This window comes from Lissotriton helveticus, chromosome 7, assembly GCF_964261635.1.
Source record: "Lissotriton helveticus chromosome 7, aLisHel1.1, whole genome shotgun sequence".
NCBI lineage: Eukaryota > Metazoa > Chordata > Amphibia > Caudata > Salamandridae > Lissotriton > Lissotriton helveticus.
In genome coordinates, this window is record NC_136068.1 from 617,879,665 (window position 1) to 617,900,022 (window position 20,358).

At 45.7% G+C, this 20,358-nt stretch overlaps 1 long non-coding RNA gene across 1 annotated transcript in view; it reads left to right on the forward strand.

Annotated features, from left to right (window-relative positions):
• The first annotated feature begins 883 nt into the window (after positions 1-883).
• The window catches only part of LOC144766927 (uncharacterized), a 72,491-nt gene continuing 53,016 nt past the window's right edge, over positions 884-20,358 (forward strand). Inside the window, exon 1 of the long non-coding RNA XR_013597985.1 lies at positions 884-1,190. This is a non-coding gene — a long non-coding RNA (uncharacterized LOC144766927). The remainder of the gene's footprint in view (positions 1,191-20,358) is intronic.

Sequence of the window (20,358 nt, forward strand, 5' to 3'; positions counted from 1 at the left end):
CTGTAGGAGCATAGACTGAACGCGGCTACACATGAAGTGTACAATGATGTACTCTCTTAAAAGATTTTTCCTATATCTTGTTCCTCTTGATGTAACTGACAGTCCTAAAACATGTCACAAAAAGGACTCTTAGCCCTAAGCTTGTTCGGCTTATTTTCTTCTTTTTTCAAAACTAATTATTTTAGTCAAGTCCAATGTTACTAGGCCTAGAGGAAATTTCAATTACCCGGCATAATTTCTACAATTTTGCTTGTGAAAAATTCCTGAAATTAAGCCATGTCACTTAATTACTTTGCATTTGTGGCAAAGTTACCGCCCAGGACCATTACAAACGACCAATACTCAAGTTGCTGTTGTTTATGGATGTTCTGATTTTAGAGATTACTTTTTAAGGTTCGCTGTGCTTGTGAACTCTATTGTCCATACTAATAATATAAAGAGAGAGCCCAAACCATTGAGGCGTGTAAGCTCCGGATCCACAGCGCCAACCGGAACACTGCATACAGCGTTGGAAAGGTCAGGGTAAGCAGATGGACATAGGCTATACACCAGCAAAACATATACTTTAGAAGGGCAAAGTACATTGTTTGTAGTCCCTTGGAAGTAGCACCAGCACTGAGGTGGGCGTGTGCGTTCTGCAAGGGTGGGCGTGTGGGTGAGCGTGTGCGTTCAGCATTCACCATTGTAACGTCTGAGATGCCTGCAGCATGAGAATAGCGTTGTATCACCATGAGAAAAGCGTTCGAGCACGTCGTGAGGTGTGTTCTGCGAGGGTGGGCGTGTGCATTAAGCATTCAGCATTGTAACCCATGGAGACGCCTGCAGCCTGAGAACAGCGTCCTATCACAGTGAGATTAGCATTCGTGCACGTCGTGAGGTGTGCGTGCCGTTCAGCGTTGTTGTGGGCGTGTGCATTCTGAGACGCCTGCTCCATTGTAAAGTGGGGGGTAGCGTTCGGTAAGGTTTGCCGTCGGACGTTGCCGCTATCTGTGCACCACGCCGTCTTTGGGGAGTGCGTGAAGCGACCAAGCCGGGACGGCTCAGGGGCATTTGAACACTGTCGCTTTCGGAGAGGATAAACACACGCTCAGCCTTCGTAGAAGCCAGGACCGGGACGGCTCAGGGGCATTTGCACACTGTCGCTTTCGGAGAGGACAAACACATGCTCAGCCTTCGTAGAAGCTAGGACGGTAAATTTTTCTTACCTATTACAACCATTGCAGACATTCTTTTTTATGCCCGGACAATGTCGGGACGGGCCGCTAGTATTAAATATACCTTTAATCCCACCCCCTTGCTTTCCGTTGGTTCATGTGCTTGTCACTTACTTTTTCTCCATTTCTGTTGTCTGTAGAATGCTGTTTCCTGTTGTTTCTGCGTTTGCTCCTAATGTGCTTCTCTTGTCAGTTTTCCGGCGCAAAAGTTCTGTTTTCATTCCCTTTGTGGGACTTTTTTAGCTCGAGACTATGCAGCGCTTGTTTGGAATCAAATGGGTCACCGCATCCAAAATGGATGCAAATGCCTTTTTTTGAAACATGCTGGATGTGCATTTCTGTTAATTATTGATAATTTCACCTAATTTTTCTAGAATTGAGTGTACTTACACAAAAGCAACTCCAAATCGTTACCCGGTCAGTCATGTCAAAAATATTGGAAATTACCCGTCAAGGGCTAGCTTCTCTGTTCAAAAAAGCTGCGGCCTGCACATGCATCTTTAACCTTTTTGTACTCATTAATGAAAAATTGGTGGTTTCATTTTAAGCCTCAACATATTCCAACTTCACCAGCTGCCCTTGCTTACAACCAAACTCTGCCTTTGTTCTCTTACTGCATATGTATCTGTATGTATCTTTTGACTGCGGCTCTAGGGCTGCTGTCAGTCTCTGTGTCTGTATATTTGCGTGAATATGCCTCTGTGTAATTCGGTGACTGTATATCTGCTGGTCTGTGCATATGGCTGCTTGTATGTCTGTCAAACTGTGTACAAGGGCACTTGTATTTCTGTTGGCGTATTTGGCTGCCCATTTCTGTGTATTTGTATGTATTTTGTCCTTTGCAAGGGTGCCTACATATCGTTTGGTCGGTGTGCATGGATGCATGCTTGTTTATCCATGTGCATACCTGCAAATATGCCTGTTGACCTGTGTGCGCAGTTGCCTGCAGCTGATCAAGTGTGTATGATTTTTGATTGAATGTATAAATGGATTTTGCGTTTTTGCATGGAATATACATTCAAAAGCTAAAGCTGGTTGCTTGCTTTAAAAATGCTTGTTGTAAGACGTGCAACTAGATAGAGAAGTGGTTTTATTTGTTTACAAACATTCATTTGCGTTGTTCGTTAAGAAAGGCAATTTTCTTGTCCTCTGAACATAGCAGTATTGTGACTGTGGCTACAAAATTAGACTATGGAGCGGCTTGAGTACAAAGGTGCACAAGGAAGCAGAATATTTCATCCTCAACTTTGCATGAGTTTTAAAAATATTGGCAGAGCACATCCTGTCCCCTCTAATACAGTGTTTCATTTGTCTCTCTTCTAGGACAAAATTGCGGTAAGTAAAAATGTTATATCTGTCAGATAAACCAGACATACATCCCCTACTACTGTCCGGATTGCTTTAGAACGTATGGACTTGTGGTCTCTTGCACCTCAGTTATGCAAATGTATGTGCACCTAGGTTTGGCCTGCACATCTGCAAGAAATTCATTTCATGACCAATTCAAAACGGGTTATGTCAAATGTTAACATTACAAAATGCTCTAAACTCGGGTTGTACTTAATAAAACAGGCATGTTTGAGGGTTTACTTCCAATAAGAAAGAGTACTTCCTGGTACAGTAATGCAAGAGACCCGTTTTTTAACCCATTATTATATCCCACACTAAATATAATGCGTTAACATCCATCCGAAGGATGGCCGGATCAGCCATGATTTGGCGAACAGTTAGAGTCTAGTCCACCTTGCTCGTTATCCTAGACGTCTCCCCAACTACCGAAATGTATTTAAAATTAGCAAACTTCCTCCTATATTTGCATTTGCTGTGCAGTTTACAAGTTATATGAACGTTTTTTCAAGCTCACAAAAATGTGTGAGAAAGAAAATAAACACTCTGCAAGAATTTCCCCACAGACCCTCAAAATACTAATCTCAAAATCTACTTTATTTATAAAAGTTTATGCTCCGAATGTATCTGTTCATTTCATTCTCCATTCATTAACAAGACACTGCCAACATTAAAGTCAAGTTTCACATTCATAAAATAAATAAATAAACACGGTCCAAACACAACATTATAGTGTTTTCCACCCATGCAAACTTCTGGTCTCTTCTAATGCCATTCCTCATATTTCTGTTTCAGGGCACCCTCGAAAAAGTCGTAAGTTTAACATTTTTGTTTCATGTTTAATTGTAGTTCTGCTTCATAGCCACTCCCAATTCTTTCATGGTTTGATGGTTTGCACTTGTCTTCATTGGTGACAATAACATTTTCAAATGTTTCCGTTTAGTAAAAGCATGATAAGAATGTAGTTCACTCCAGGGAAGGCTCCTCCGCAATGGCGGTGGAGTGTCGCCCAATTGGCTCGAAGCCAGGAAGTGAAAAATAACATGATATACCATAATCTTTTTATTTTTCATTTGCCAGCTCTGAGACAGCTTGTGCAGGGAGGGACGGTGCCAGGACATGAGAGGGGGAGGAGGCGTGCTATGTACACTTGAAGTGCGTATGTGTGTTTGACCAGCCGTCTCAGGCCAGCCAAACACACATGCTCACGCTGCATTTAACAGCCGGGCTGGAGAAACAGCACAATCTCCCTGTGCCTGAGTGAGTGTCTTTTCAGCCCACTCAGACCAATCCCGGTGCTGCTCTCATAGAATGAGAGCAGCGCGGGGGTTGCACAGGAAGTCTGATGTTGCCCCAGTGCCTGTTGGGACCAGGAAGCTGCACAACAGAACACTGAGGAATGACGGGGATGGCGGCTTCAGGTAATTGTTTTTTCAAATTAATTATTAACCCCAATTTTCCCGCCTCCCACGTTCCTCCATGCCCCATCCACCTGCCCCACCACCTCTTCATTATCTCAGCTGCCACTGGTTAACTCCTCGTTCTTCTTCTTCATCACAGTGATTATTTTGTATGGAGTTCCTCATACAGAATTAGACATGTGTGTAGATAGCTTGTGCGTGTGTGTGTGTGTGTGTGTGTGTATTTTTACAGCCTGCCTTCCCTTTCTATACTAAAAGTTTTCCCTCTGCACACTCTCTTTGTAACTCCATTTCTTACCCAGAACTTCACCATGAAAGCTGAAAGGAACACGTCCTTGCTCCAAGGAGTTCCTAAAAAGAGATATTGGTGGGAGGTCAGGATAGAGGACAGGAAAACTAGGGCTTAGAGTAATAAAGATTACTGGTAAATATGTGAGGGATTAGTACATCGGTTGTCTAAAAATAATTTTTCCAGTCCAAATGGTTATTGAGGTTTTTCTGGTCCTAAGCCTTGAGTGTAAAAGTATCCCAATGGCCACAACAGGAGTAATTTCAAATTTATCACGGTATTTAAGATTTTTCAATTTATTTTTGTGGTTTTCTATAGTGCGAACATGATCCAGAATGCTTTACAAGATAACAAACAAGTTTACACAATCATCAAGGTCATTCATTTATATTAAACCAATGAAAAAGAGAAAACAGGCAGCTAAATTGCCGTTCAAAAGTGTGTGAAAATCATAGCTTTAGTCCAAATGTCTTATGAAAAAGAGTATATTGAGTTCTTTTATTAACAGCATCACAACAGTGTGTCGTATGGGGGGTCGGAGTAAGTGAGCTCCAGATTCGAATGGCGCTTCCCAAGAATGATTGCTTCATTTAGTGTTCCTGTTTGGGGGTGGCGGGGGATTTTGCATTTCTTGAACCCCATCGTGACCCTGGGATTTCCAATTTGCCATTCAGGTAGGTGGGTGTAGAGGCATGTAGGGCATCGTGTGTGGTGCAGGCAGTTTTGAACCGAGCTGTGGCCTCAGTATGAAACCACTGGGAGGTTAGCAGGGTGGGTGTGGTGTGGTCAGGTTTCTAGTGGCCATTAGCAAAATTGACCCCCACATACAGAGCTGCTCAGAGCAAAGATAAATGTGGTTTTGGGGTACCAGAAAAGAGTGAGTTCCCTTAGTGTAGTCTGTAGATATCCAACATTGAACAGCTCTTTTTAATTCTAGTTCTGTGATGAGCTACCAATTCCCAGGGATGTCTTAGTTGCAACATAGCAGAGAGTTGCCTTTGAAAACTAAGCTGACTATGGATCACAAAGGCTAGTGACTTTCCATTCTCTACAATGGTGGGTTAGCACTAGAGGGCAGAGAGAGGTTCCATCCACTCTTCAACAGGTAGTTTGTATTTCTGATGAGAAAGTAAAAGCATTTTATTTTCAAAGGGTTATGTTGACGATTACAAGTTAACATCTACATTTGAATAATGTCCAGGGTGTTAGAGAGAAGGAGGGTGTCATCTGGGATGAGATCTTCAGGTACATCTGGGTATCATCAACATATAGGTGGAAGAGGATCCCAGAGCTCCCAAGGATCCCACGTAGTGGTTCAACATACAATTAAACAGGTTGGTGAGAGAATCAACCCCTTGTTGTAGGCTGACATATTTTGACATATTTGGATCTATAGCTTGCTATTTTCTCTTCTTGTGAACAGTTACTTCATCAGCCAGGAGGTAAAACAGGAGAGATTTACCCCCTCGGAACCCATTCCATTTCTAAGCATGCTGATCAAAGAATGGTGGTTGACTGAATCAAGGGTAGCTGCGAGATCGAAGAATACAAGTAGACAAGAATGCAGAGCAAGTAATCAATAATAAGAAAGATCATTAGAAGGGTTGTTTGACTGTTTCACCTCAGTTATGGGCTTTAGTACTTCTGACTCTGAAATTGGGTCAAAATGTGAAAAGGACCACTGCACTTAGCAAGTCAGATTGTCATTGACAATTTTGTCTGAGATAGTGAGCAGAGAAAGTTCAATGGTCTTTAACTTCAAGTCAAATAGCTCTATACAGTAATTAAACATGGTGTCAACAGTCTTAGGTGTAATCTTAAAAAGGTTGTTGGACAGCCTAATCACTTCAAATCGAAGTTCAGGTTTGTTCTTGCCTGTGTCGAGGAGGAATCTGATATCAGTTACATGAGCTATGAAGATGTGGTCATTGTAGCTACTTATAGTTGCTCTTTTCCTAGCCAAACTTGCTCGAGAGTGTGGCTATCTGCCTTCGTTCTCATGCTTTCTGAGATATTTCCTTTCCTCATAAAGACCTTTTAAGAACCATGGCAAAGAAGGTTGGAGTCTAATGGGCATGCACTTAAGAGGTGAAAATTATTCTATTAGAGTTTCCTTTGAATTGTTAAATTTGGCACTGGTGGCATTGATGTTGAGTTGGGGATCTAAGAAGGCAAGATACAAGTGAGCGTTGCTCAAAATGGGTTTATGTTGCTTCTTGTGTACCTGTACCGGATGTTACACTACTTTTGTTGACCAGAGGTTTTCAGGAGGTAACAGTAATATTTAAATTACACTAGCATTATTTGCATAGTTTCAGGAATGTTGTTTTATACCTATGTAAAATACATGAAATGTTGCAATTACGTCACTTCAAGTAAATATGAGCCATTTGCAGTAAAATGTTAAAGCAAATGCGCCTTTCATGGAAAACATTAGTGTGAACTTATGGGAGCAACAAAATGCAAGTTGCTGTTGATCACATTGCTTTTATTTTTTTGAGCAGTTTTTTAGGGCAAAATGCATCCTCACATCTAAAGTTGATGTGATGACACATTTCATGCTAAAATATAATATGAAATGATGGATTTGCATTTTGTGTAGTGTTGCAGTATTACAGGAAAGCCAAATTCACACACCCCTAGTTTTAAAGTGGGTAAAGACCATCAGAAAGGGGATTATTAGAAGGTCATCAGTCCAATCTACTGAGTACAGATCTTCGACTATCTCAACACATCCAGATTTAAGTATTTGCAGTGTGTGGATTTCTGGCAATGTTTCAAGAAGGGTAAGCAACGTTTACCATGAAACTTTTTCCCCACAGGGAATAACAACGCGGTTGTTAAAATGATCGCGTTGTGATTCCGCATACCATTACTCCGCAAGTCAGAACAACGACTTGTGGAGGGGGGAGGGAAGGTGTTGGATTTAAAAACCAACACCTTCCCTAGTGTCCGCACAGACTGGAGTTGGAAAAGTAAATTATACTATTCCAACATCCAGTGCCCCCCCCCTCCGCAAGTCGTTGTTCCGACTTGCGGAGTAATGGTATGCGGAATCACAACGCGGTCATTGTAATGACCGCATTGTGATTCCCTGCGGGGAAAAAGACTGCGGGATAACGACATAGATTCTTCAAGAAGTGATTGTTGCAGAGAAAGGAAAAGAAGGTATTCACTGCCTTGCTGCCCTCTACACCTTTTAGAAGATTAAAGTCCCCTAGGATGATGATGATGTCAGAGCACAATCATTGGGTTGTGATAACCTCCATGCACTCTTCGACAAAGCTGTCAATTTTACCATAGGTTTGATAAATTAATTTCACTCTAAGGTTGGGGGCAAAGGGTGAGTGCACTTCCCTAGACAGGCACGCACTCAAAGATCTGGGTGCAAGTCGACGGAAGAAATCTGCATCTTAGCATATGTTTGTCAATGACTGCTAAACCCTCCCCAGGTCTGACTTCTCATTAGTAACAAGGGGTGGAGTGCAGAGAAGGCTAAAGAAGGTCAAGAAAATTGTTTGAGGAACCATTGAGTCTGGTTTCTATGAGCAACATGATGTTCGGATTGACGCTCGTGATAGTGTCTGAAATCTCAAGGCAGTATTTAAGTGCCGAGCAGTCGTTATGAAGCATATGTCTAACAGATGATTTAGTGTGTATGGGAAGAAGGTGCTCAGACTCAAAGAAGGGCCAATGAACCAATTTTTGGAATACCAACTTTTACTTGCATCCATGAATCCGGGCTGCTACTTGTGTTCTGCTGATCCTGTATCCTCACAAGAGCTCACCATTAATGACAACTGCGGGAGCCAGGGCCCCCTCTGCTGCTGATTCCTCAATGCGGGGTTGGCTCGCTACACAATAGGGGGAGGGCAGTCTGACAAGGCGGTAGGAAGTCTCCCAGACAAAGTGCTTAAATATCAGGCACCCAGTCTCGTGTGTCCAAAGTCAATGTAAACGGAATCCGGTTACTAAATCAACAGGACCATTCTCTGGCATTTGGCCTGGGACCAAAGTTCAATCATGCCATGAAGTCCCAGCAGTGCCCCTATTAACTATGGGCCTCCAGCAGATGGAGGCCCCTCATTAAGTTCTAAAACAAAGCTGTCCTCAAGTGGCAAGAACCAGGTTTCTTATAAGCTAGGGGTAGTGATGAGCCCATAACCTCTGCAGCACACACACACAAGTGCCAAATCAGTTGCAAAGCACCCTTACAACGCCGAGTCGATCGGTAGTTTAACCAGTTTAGCTAAACAATCCTGTAGTACAAGGCAGTTCCAGTCCAGTCATTATCTCCAGGCAAAGTTTGACAAGGTTCTAGGCTTTGGCCAGGGCCCCCAACATTCTTAGGATCTCAGCAGTGTTTTTTCCTTCATTCCTTGGGCTTTTTCAAATCTCAGAAGTATGGTCACCATGCCTGCCAGTATGAAGCCACTAACACCAAGCTAGGTACCATAGATCCAAACTACCACCGAGGAGACATCTGAGGGAGTAGAAGGGTGCCAGGGAGAAAGGGGGAGGGTGGCAGAGTCCATCACAGCTCCAGGTGAGAGTAGAATGCAGGTGGTGCTTGTACCCTGTATCATGACTAGCAATTAACCAGCACACCAGGGTTACACATACACCACCCATAGAAAACAGTATACTGTTTGGCCTCGAGACTTCCCAAAGAAAAGATTCTTGAAGGTAGCAAAGCCCCGACCATATGCCCAAACTCATTTACTCCTGCCTCCGTTTGTGGTCCAAGGGTGGCCTTAGTGTATCTGGGGTAGTCTTCTTTAACAACAAATGCGCCCCAGACATGGAGCTCTTGAGTAGGGCCATCCAGCTCGATGATATGAAGAGAATTGAGTCTCGTGGGGGAGGGTTGAACACAAGCATAGACAACCCATGTCAGGAAATCAAGGTTACAGAGGTGGAGGGATACTCTTGGCTAGAAGGGAAGGTTACGAGCCCTGATTTTGCTGAAACTTGTATTGTATTCCTTGTGTTTCTGAGGTAAAGGAACACTTCAATTGGGCACAAATGAAAACTGTTGCTCAATCCTGCACATTCTGGAAATGAAATGGGGCACCTCCATGCTGATAAATACCTACCGGCAGTGCAGTAAGTTTACCTACACTCAGCTCATCCTTGCATGGTGCAGACTTTGCTCCCTTGTCATCATACACACTCGACCGTGGTCATTCCTGGAGAAGAACAATCGAATTTGTACCAGCAAAGGATGATGATAACCTTGCTGCATCAGGGTCATGAAAAAAGAACTACAGAGTGTTTAGGCTGGTCTCAGTAGAAGAGCATTCCAGAAGAATTCAGACTTTTTGGATACACAAGCATCAGCAGGAGGGTACATATTCTTCTTCAATGGCAGACAAAAGCCAGTGCTCCGCTTTTTACAAACCACCAGGTGGGAGCTGCTTAAAATGATGAACAGCACTGAACTTAGTACGATCAAGGAAGAAATGCGAGCAATCTGCCTCAAGGTGTGTGCTAACCTGACCGTGATGGAGGGAAGGGTGTGTACCAATACTGGTGCGTCCTGCTGCACATTTATCCTGGGGAATGACTAGACACTTGCCATCCAAGCAATGCACTGTGTACAAAGAGACATCTGTGAGGAGGGAGGTTCCCCTGAGCAGGAGTGGTTTTTTAATTGGTTCTCTTGGCTCCTCCAGTGGCTTTATGGACTGTGCATATTGTTCCTACCAGTTTTGAAAGTGTTCTTGTTTGTGTGTGATTCTCTACAATTGGGTTTGATGGCGTAGTTGAAAATTCAAATAGAAGGGGGAATGTTACTATTGAAAAAGTTGATGTCAGTCTGAAAAATGGTGCATTCATATACAGAAACGTAATTACATTTATTGACTAATTCACCCTTTGGGAACTCCATGTCAACCCTGACTTAGAAATACATAGTCAGATTCTGAGACCCAGGCCCGAGGCCACTGATTGACAGATCGCAGGTGGGATAGCACGTAGCCAGCAGACAAATTCATTAACAGGAAATCCCAGATCAAACCAAGAGATAGGCATTGCGACACAACAATGGTCCACGGAGACTGCCCCTAAAAAAGCACACATGGCTGAAGGAGTGCGCGTGTTCCCAAAACACCCTAAAGGCAGATGCCACATAAAGTTAGGAACACTCATCCAATCAGGACCCAGCACACACAGTACATGCAGTAATCACATGGTCTTCATTCCAGACATCTGAACACGGTATCCACTGGCTGCATTGTGTCCACGCAAGGTCGAGACCCAATTGGATTCTTCATACAAAACAATAATTTATGGTTCCAAAAACAGTGATCCACATTCTATCCAAAAAAGAACTGATGGAAACTCTTTATTACACCTAATGAACTGTGTAGCAGTTTATGTCAGACCAATTGTAAATTGAGACAGTCCTCAGACCCTATGCCTGTAACTGTTCTCCTGGCTGCACTGTTTATTTAAGCTAACTGTTCTCGTCTTGCCAATTGCCTCGTCTCTGCTTTTGAAGGTATTTCATGTTTAAGCAACAATGGCAGAAACCTTCTTTAGCTGTACAAACCAGGTAGCCTACCTTAGGAGTGCTGCTAGCCTTCTGGGTGTGTGCCCCTTCTGACGACCCAATTTTTCTGTCTACCTGGGTTGCAAATGTGCCTGGGGCAGGGGGGGCTTTTTTCTCCTCAGGGAGGAAGCCTGTTTGCATATCAGAGATGGTGAATGCTTTGAAACTCATCACCTTGATGCGCCCCTTCACTAGCCATCCTGCCAGATGACATCTACTATCCAGGCAGGCTTTCGTTTCTGCCCCCTGAGAGAGTTCACAACTCTTGACAGGGGGTCAGATTCCTGTCTTGGTGGTAGCAGCTGCAGTCTCTCAGCCAGGGCACAGGAAGGGCTGGGGCAACCAGGTGGGCAACTTCTAAGGTAGCCACCTGGGAGCCTGTCTCATTTAATCTGACTTTATAAAAAGGTCGGGTTTGAAAATAGTGGTTGTTTGATACCAAACATGACACTTTTCATAGAGACCATAATGGAGCTGGCACCCCGTGGGTGCCCAGGGCCTAACCCATGTTATCCTGCTTTTTCTTTCATTTTGACTGTTTTCTTTCTTCATTATTTTTGTTGCTTTCTTTTCCCTTTTCCCTTTCTTTCTAATTTTCTGCTTATTTCTATTTTCACTGTCTTCATTTCTTTCTTCATTCCCTTTTATTTCTTTCTTTTCCTATGCTCCTTCACTTTACTTAACCTCCTGTCTCCCATTCTTCCTTTCTTCCCTTATTCCTTCTTTTTCTTTTGTCATCCCTTTTCCTTCCATTTTTTCTTCCTTTCTTTTCCTTCTTTATCCTATTCTTGTTGATTGTCTTTCTTTTTACTCCTTCCATTTTTAGACACTTCCAGTTTCTATAAACATCACAGCAAACCCCTTTGTCACAATGTTGTATGCTTACAGGAGACCAACTGGGGGTACTTAAATTGCTGAGCTTAATGTGTGTATCCTTTCAAAAACCTGCTGTTGGGCAGTAGCTGGCCTTCCTCTTTAACTTTTTTTTCTCGTAGGAGCTGAGAGCCCTCTCAAGGTCCTCCCCTTTGGCTGTTGTTCTGAAGCCAATGCCCAAAATTTTGCCCAAGGCTATTTGATCACTCATCTAACGAGGTGGGAGGATGGACAAGTCAAGGTTCTTGTCAGACGCCATTGTGCACTAACTTTTTAATTTGAAAGTTGGGACTTTTTAAAACTTTACAAAAACTTTTTAAAAGTTTTCCTAACCTAAATTTTGAATTCATTTGGAATGGGGTTCCACACAGAGCCCTAACAATTTGAAATAACAATAAATAATTAAAAAAAATCAGAACATTTTTTTGGGGTCAATAATGGATTTCATGTGCAATAGTGAAGAATAACCAGCCACACTACATACTACCCCACTTTCCTACACTGGGGTTACAGCAGTGGGATCCTAAACTTGTGATTTAAACGACCAAGTGGTGCTTAGAATCACGAGTTTAGGATCCCACCTCTGTAACACCAGTGTAGGAAAGTGAGGTATTATGTAGTGTGGCTGGTTATTCTTCAATATGTAATACCTTAACATTACCCCAAATAGGTCCTTCGGAGTCACACCAAAAAATCCCTAGCTCAGTCCCGATATTTTGGCCAGAGCAGCCAGACTTTACTTGAGGACGTTTGTTTAGCATTTCAGTGTACCATCATGGATGATGAGTAATTGACACAACTCAAAAGAAATCGACACCAATTTATGAAAATAAAGCTGATTTATATATACATTTTGACACCAAAATGAATACAACCAGATGAGTATAGCCGGAGTTATGGATTTCTAAAGGAAAAATAAATCTATTTATTTAACTCTTGCAAAATGATAATGTTGCTGGCAATGGGTTAACACACTAGTGACACTCAGTCACTTGCCGATTGAGTCCTGTGGAAACCACTGGGGGGGGGGGGGGTAAGGGAATGTGTGTCCCAGGAACGGGCTTCAACAATCAGTTGAATTTTATCTGGCTTCTAGGGCCCTGGTGCATGCAGAGTAGACCTGGCTGTCCTGGTGCTGAACATTTGAGTCACGGAAGCTCGTTTTCCTGCTTGGATGGTGCTGGTGAGGGAAGGGGTGCACATGTAAAAAATTGAGCCACTGAGGCAGCTGGTTGAAGATGCTGCTGGATTCACTCGAGGCACAGCATCGAACAAAGGTAGTGGTAGCCCTACTGGCCAACAACAAGCATTTTTTAAAATACTTTATTTATAGTTTCATTTTAAAAATGAGATTCACCACAGTTTAAAAAACAATACATGCTAGTGATGGGCATCATACAGAATTGTAGCATTGAGAGATCATTAAAACACAAGCGGAGCAGGGCATATAGGGTGGCCTGGGTCTGTGTGCAGCCAGGGACACTCTGAGATCTTGAGGCCCTGCAGAGGGGCATACTTTGGTTGCACAAAAGCGGATGCGATGAGTCAGTGGTAACTATGCGTGTGCAATGCAGCCTACTGTCCAGGTGACAATATGTGTGTTATGACTGTGCACTGCAGATCCCGCAGCATGCACAGTCAGTCTTGTGATTTCTGGCCAGTGTGTTGTAAGTAAGTTTGCACGGGCAGCCAGATATCGTGGGGGCGGGATGCTGGCAGTTGTAACTGTGCATACAGTTTGCTAGTAGTATTGTAAACAAAGCCTTTAAGCCACTGTACAGATGTAGGACCTCCCCAGCATATCGCAGCCTTGCACTTCGCAAGGAGAAGAGCAATTGTAACAAATTGGCGCACTCCCTGCGGGATCACGCATGTAACCTAGAAGAGCCAAAAGGGGGTCAGGGATCAGTGTTAAGTTTGACACCTGGGGGATTTTGGAGAAGATGGCCGTCCTATAGTGGCTTATAAGGGGCATGTCCAGGCAAGATGCATAAAGTCTGCATCTATAGCATTGCATTTGGGGCAGATTGATGAGCGAAACGGGTCAATCCTGGCCAAGAGGCAAGGTGTCATATAAGTACGCCGTAAAAATGTTAAGTGTAACAGCTTGTGCCTCTGATTAGGAGATACCAAACTAATCAGTGAGCAACTATAGGACCAAACATCATACGGAATATGATGCTGAAGGTCTACTCGCCGAGAGACCAGATGGTCCATGGAATCAGCAATGATAAGAATCGTAAAGGGGGTGAAGCCATCACCAGCCATATGTTATGAGGAAATTTGGGCCCTTTGTGCCCTTTGAATTCAGTGTAATAAAAACCTGTTAAGCAGTGTAGCATCAGCAAAACGGCTATCTTCAGACCAAGAAATGAAGTAGCCATCTGGAAACAAAGTGGCAGTAGTGCTGAGAGCGTACCGGTTGAGCATACGTTTAACAGAAGCTTCCACAATCAGGGAGAGCCAACAGTTATCAGGCAGCAGGAGGGCATAGGAATACAGATGTACCATCCCCAACAAGTGCAGCAACCAGAGCCAGGCCAAGATTTAGAGGACAGCAGCTGTATGTCCGTGAGGTCAAAGGGAAGGCCCATAAGTAAAAGCACATTCAGGGGGGTAGTGTCAGCAATGTCCTGGTCGAAACATTCAAACATGAGACGGGCGTCTCTGTGGTTACAATGGTATGCACACTGACATTTGGCTATTAAAAAAGGGTACCCAAAAGCCACCTCATGCATACGGTAAGACCAAGGAGCGCCAACTCACCCGCTGTCTAGAGCCAGCCCAGACAAGGCATAGCAGCCGACCCAGCAGCGTGGCGAAGAAGACGCTGTTGCGAGGGATAGGGATACTGTGGAACAGATCAAGAAATTTGAGGAGGACAACTATTTTAACAATAGCGATTTGGCCCAAAATCGATAGCAGTAGTTTAATCCACCGCTCAACTTGTAGTGTTAGTGTATTGATGGCTGGACCATAATTCAGGCAGAGGATTTGCTCTTTGTCATTGTGAATATGAATCCCCTGCGTCATTCCGCCTTTTCAGGGCGATGTTGAACTGGAAGGGCTGTGTAGCGCCTGTCAGGGGAGCAGTTCGGATTTGCCCCAGTTGATACGTAAGCCAGAAAAGAGACCAAATCGCTGCATCTCCTGTATAACAAGGTGCAGGTTTGCAGCCAGGTGTCTGAGGAATAGAAATATATTGTCAGCATAAAGTGATACTAACAGCGGGTACGTGGAAAACAATAACCCACGCCAGAAATGTTTTTCCTGTAAATGGCGGAATAAAGGGTCCATTGCTATAATAAATAGTATTCAGGAGAGAGGGCACCCTTGCAGCATGCCCCTTGCCAGATTAAAGGAGGTTGAAAGGGGACCATTAGTGCAGATGTAGGCAGTAGGATGAGAACATAGAAGCCATATTAGGGACGTAAATCCACGCAGAAGGTCCAGTTTTTGGAGAGTAGCATGCAGGAAGGGCCACTCAAGAGAATCGAATGCCTTTTCTGCATTGAGAAAGGCCAGAGCTGCTGGGGTGTCCGGAGAGATCCGGTTTAACACTGAAAAGAGCGTGCGTAAATTTATAGACGTGGACCGGTGCAGAACGAAACCCACTTGAAGAGGGCAGATGACTGTTTGCAGAAGAAGAGGAAGCTGAGTTCTGAGCACCTTCGCGAGGTTCATGTTATCAAAGTTCAAAAGAGACAGTGGTCTATACGATTGGTATTGCAGCGGGTCTTTGTTGGTTTTTGGCAGCAGGGCTATGATCACCTAAAGCATTGTGGGGGGAGTATTCCAGCACCTAGACACTATGCATAAAGTTCCAGTAGATGAGGGGCTAAGAGGTGCTTGTATGTTCAGTAAAACAGGTGCATGAGCCCATCTCAACCAGGGACCTTGGACCTGTCTATAGAGTCTATGGCAGGGGTTATTTCCTCGACCGAGATAGGTTCACTGAGGAATTGTGCCTGCAGGGTGATAGCCAAATTATGGCCACCTCTGATAGATATTCCACTATCTCAGCCCCCACCCCAGTGCAGCAGGAGGCATTAAGTTGGGTGCAATACCACAATAATTCCGCTAAGATTGCTCCATTGTCGTAGCTCGAGTGCCATCCTCAAGTATATGCTCCGAAATATATTAACTCCCTCTCTATGTGTGGAGGAGACTGGCCAGCGTGCAGCCCTGGTGCTCCCACTCACTCAGGGCCTGTGCAAATTTTCAGAGGAAGCGGATCTCAAGGTCAGTGAGTTCACACAACTCCTCCGTTGCGCCCTCTCATTAATGCATAACATAGGTCTGGAGTGCCCGAGGGAGCTGAGACCCAGCGACTTAAAGTAGACTCCACTCACTCCAGAGAGCGACGAACGTTGCATAATATCCCACATTGTTTGGCTATTTCTATTTCCCAGATGTATGCCTTAAAGGCCTCCCATAAGGTGGCTGAAAGGAGACAGACCCCAAGTTTAGAGCAAGTCATCTTAATAATCCACATTTGTAAAGCGCACAATCACCCGTAAGGGTCTCTAGGCGCTGGGGGCCGTCGGGAAGATTAAGCAAGCTATTGCTCAGGGTCACATGGTGCTGGGCTAACCTTCCGCCGGAGCTGGGGATCGAACCCTGATCCCCAGATTCCAGCGTCAGTCGCCCTGGCCGCGGCGCCCCACCTCTCCCCGCATCTACAATGGATGCATGCAGTTCATCCTGAAATACCAGATCAGTGAGGGCCAGGGAAGGTAAACACATTGTTTCAACACAGCCCCCGCAAAAAGGAAGGCATAGGGATATGCTAACTGGTGCATGGTCCGACAGTGTGCGGGGTACACACTGCAACTCTACTAGCCATTGGAGCATAGAAAACGAAAGGAGCCAGAAGTCAAGGCGTGACTAAGTACTGTGTGGTGCAGAGTAGAGGGTGTGGCCAGGAGATCCGCTCACCTATGGCCCCACGCATTCCTGAGTAAATGAGATACACACATGTCACGCAGAACCTGCGTGGTGCATAGCTTAGTACTGATCCAAGATGATGTGGAGTCCTGTGCCAGGTTAATACATAAATTAAAATCTCCCCAACCACTATGTGGCCAATGTCTGACCTATCAAAAATTCGGGAAAGTGCAAGAAAAAAAATCAGGCGAGTCTTCACTGGGTGCATATATGTTGAGTAGCACAGATCGATCCACTAGGCCGCCCGTGATGGCCTCATATCTCCCGTCTGCATCGGAGAAGCTGTCCATGGGAGAGAAGGGATCTGAGCGATGTATCAAAATGCCCACCCCAAGAGTATGTGCTGTAAGAGGAGAAATACGTATGAGGGCCCCAGGCCATAGCATAGGTCAGAGGGGTACTCAGAGACAGGTGTGTTTTCTGAAGGAATGCAATCTTGACCTTGTCCCTAACTTAATACTGTCTGGCTTGCTTGCCTTCTGGGAGGATTATTTATGCCCCTTATTTTCTCGTCATGAAGGGGATCTTGAGTCTGCTAGTTGCTTCGGTACTTGTGGGCATGGGCTGATAGAGTCATTTTGGGCATGTGTAATGTGTCTGCGATAATTCTCCATGTGTGGTGCATAAACAATCTAACATAGAACAACCCTGTAGTCCTCTCCCCCACCCATCCCAGGCAATTAAAAGCACTGTGACATCCTATGGTGGAACAAGAAAGAGAAAATAGTTCAAAAAGGAAGGAAACTATAGGGGTGTACACCATGGGGGCGAGCAACGGGTCAACGACCAGTCTCCATTTGCAGTGTAAGGATAACAAATATGAGGCAGGATATCACAATGTAAAGAACAACCCCAAATATGGCAGGGCCTCCAAGGGAGGCGCACCACAGCGAGTCTTGAGGCTCACTGTCTCTGTGCCTTCCAGGCTGCTGCAGGTGAAAGGGGGATGGCAGCCAGGTGGCACATCGCAGTCAGGAACACACTAAGTCTGGTAGCGGCACGCCACACCCCAGGAAACAGAGGCACCCATCAAATCTGCTACAAAGGAGACACAGGAAGCAAGGTTGTAGCAGCAGAATCCAAGACAGCAATGGGCGAGGGCCTTGATCATGCTGTCATGGACAGCTCTGAACCAGCCGAGGTCGTTGAAGAAGGAGAACCCCTGGAGATCCACCAGGTTTGGTCCGTTCCTTGGCATGCTTCTTACAGAAGGCTAAGGCATCAGCTGGGGTATCAAATATGTGCACTGGGTGTTGGATACCATAGCGTAGGCCTAGTTCTATGAGGAAGGCCTTGGCCTCTACGTATTTGAGGTGGGCCTCTTGGATGATCAAAGTGAAGTCAGGGTATAACGAAAAGGAGTAACCGTGGCACTGGGATTGTCCCTGCCCCGTCCCAGATGTAGTGCAGTGTCTCTGTTTCTTAAGTTCAGCAGTCTAGCAATTAAGGGGCGCAGTGTTGCTCCGGGTGGTGGCCAGGGCTCCAAAGATCTATGTGCCTGTTCCACCATGAAGGCAGTGGAAAAGGCTTCATGGCAAAAACAGGTCCACTAGCAGCTGCTCTATAAAGGTATCCATTTCACCCGTGGCTGTGGACTCCTCAACCCCAAAAATGCGTAGATTTTTGAAGTGTTATCTAATATCCAAATCTTCATTCTTCAGGGCTATAGTCTTTACTTGGTGTTCATGTTTATCCACCCATTCATTCATGGTGGCGGCTCCATTCTTCAGCAATGAAATACGCTTTTCGGCCTCCTCAAACCTGTCCTGCAGGTGGTCCAGATGATCGCCATGCCATCCAGTCTGCCCGATATGGCATAGAGTCTAGTATCCATAGCCATAAAGCCCACTCAGATTTCAGCGATCAAGGCCACAACGGTATCAGGTTGGGCCATATCCTGGGGACCTCCCACCACCTCAGACATTCTATCAATCAATCAATCAATACACTTGTAGAGCACGCTACTCACCCGTGAGGGTCTCAAGGTGCTGGGGGGGGGGGGGGGAGTGCCGCTACTGCTCGAAGAGCCAGGTCTTGAGGAGTTTCCTGAATGTGAGGTGGTCCTGGGCCAGTCGTAGGTGGGCGGGGAGTGAGTTCCACGTCTTGGCCGCCAGGTAAGAGAATGATCTTCCTCTGGCGGTGGTTCTGCGGATTCGTGGGACGGTGGCGAGGGCGAGGTTTGCGGAGCAGAGTTTGCGCGTTGGAGTGTAGAACGTGAGGTGGTTGTTGAGGTATTCGGGTTCTATGTCATGGAGCGCTTTGTGTGCGTGGGTGAGGAGCCTGAACGTGATCCTTTTGTTGTCGGGGAGCCAGTGCAGGTCTCTCAGGTGGGCTGATATGTGGCTGTGACGGGGGATGTCGAGGATAAGTCGTGCGGATGAGTTCTGTATGCGTTGGAGCCTTTTCTGAAGTTTGACTGTGGTTCCTGCGTATGGGGCGTTCCTGTAGTCTAGTCGGCTGGTGACGAGGGCCTGGGTGACCGTCTTTCTAGTTCCGGTAGGGATCCACCGGAAGATCTTACGGAGCATGCGCAGGGTGTTGAAGCATGAAGATGAGATGGCGTTGACTTGCTTGGTAATCATGAGAGAGAAGTCCAGGATGAATCCCAGGTTGCGTGCGTGGTCAGTGGGTGTCGGTGCGGTGCCCAGTTCTGTGGGCCACCAGGAGTCGTCCCAGGTGGATGGGGATGGTCCGAGGATGAGGACCTCCGTCTTGTCTGAATTCAGTTTCAGACGGCTGAGTTTCATCCATTCAGCGACGTTTTCATTCCTTCCTGGAGGTTGAGCTTGGCAGCGGCTGGGTCTTTGGTGAGGGAGAGTATCAGCTGGGTGTCGTCGGCGTATGAGATGATGTTGAGGTTGTGTTTGCGTGCGATGGTGGAGAGGGGGCTGATCTAGATATTGATGCGGGTTGGGCTGAGCGATGATCCTTGGGGTACGCCGCAGATGATCTCGTTGGCCATGGAGCGGAAGGGAGGGAGGCAGAGAGGGTTCTGTCGGAGAGGAACGAGGTGATGCAGTCCGGGGCTTTACCTTGAATCCCGGCGTTGTGGAGGCAGGTTATTAGGGTACGATGGCAGACTGTATCAAAGGCAGCTGAGAGGTCTAGGAGTTGTCGAGTAGGGTCCTGATGTCGTCGGTGGCTGCGATGAGGGCGGTCTCGGTCCTGTGGTTCGCTCGAAATCTGGACAGGGATGGGTTGAGGGATCCATTGGCCTCGAGGAATGCGGTCAGCTGTTTTTTGACGATCTTCTTGATCACTTTCGCTGGGAAGGGAAGGAGAGAGATGGGGCGGAAGTTTGTGAGGTCTTTACGGTCCGCTGTGAGTTTCTTCAGCAGGGCGTTAATCTCTGCATGCTTCCAGCTCTCTGGGAAGGTGGCAGTCGCGAGGGAGTTGTTTATGATGTTCCGTAGGTGGGGAGCGATGATGGTGTCGGCTTTGTTGAAGATGTGGTGAGGGCATGGTTCGGAAGGTGAGCCGGAGTGGATGGTGTTCATGGCGCGGGCGGTAAATGCAAAACCAACAGTTGATTGACAGAATGCAGAACAATGTCATACATTCACCCCAGCACAGAGATCTGGGCCTAAATCCATCGTTTTTTTTGCACTCCACACCACCCCAGTTCAGGCATGGCCATATGCAAATCAGCCTTGACCCTGTGCCTCATGGGAACAGTCCAGTCCGAACTGCCAAGCCCTGTCTTTCCTTGACCGG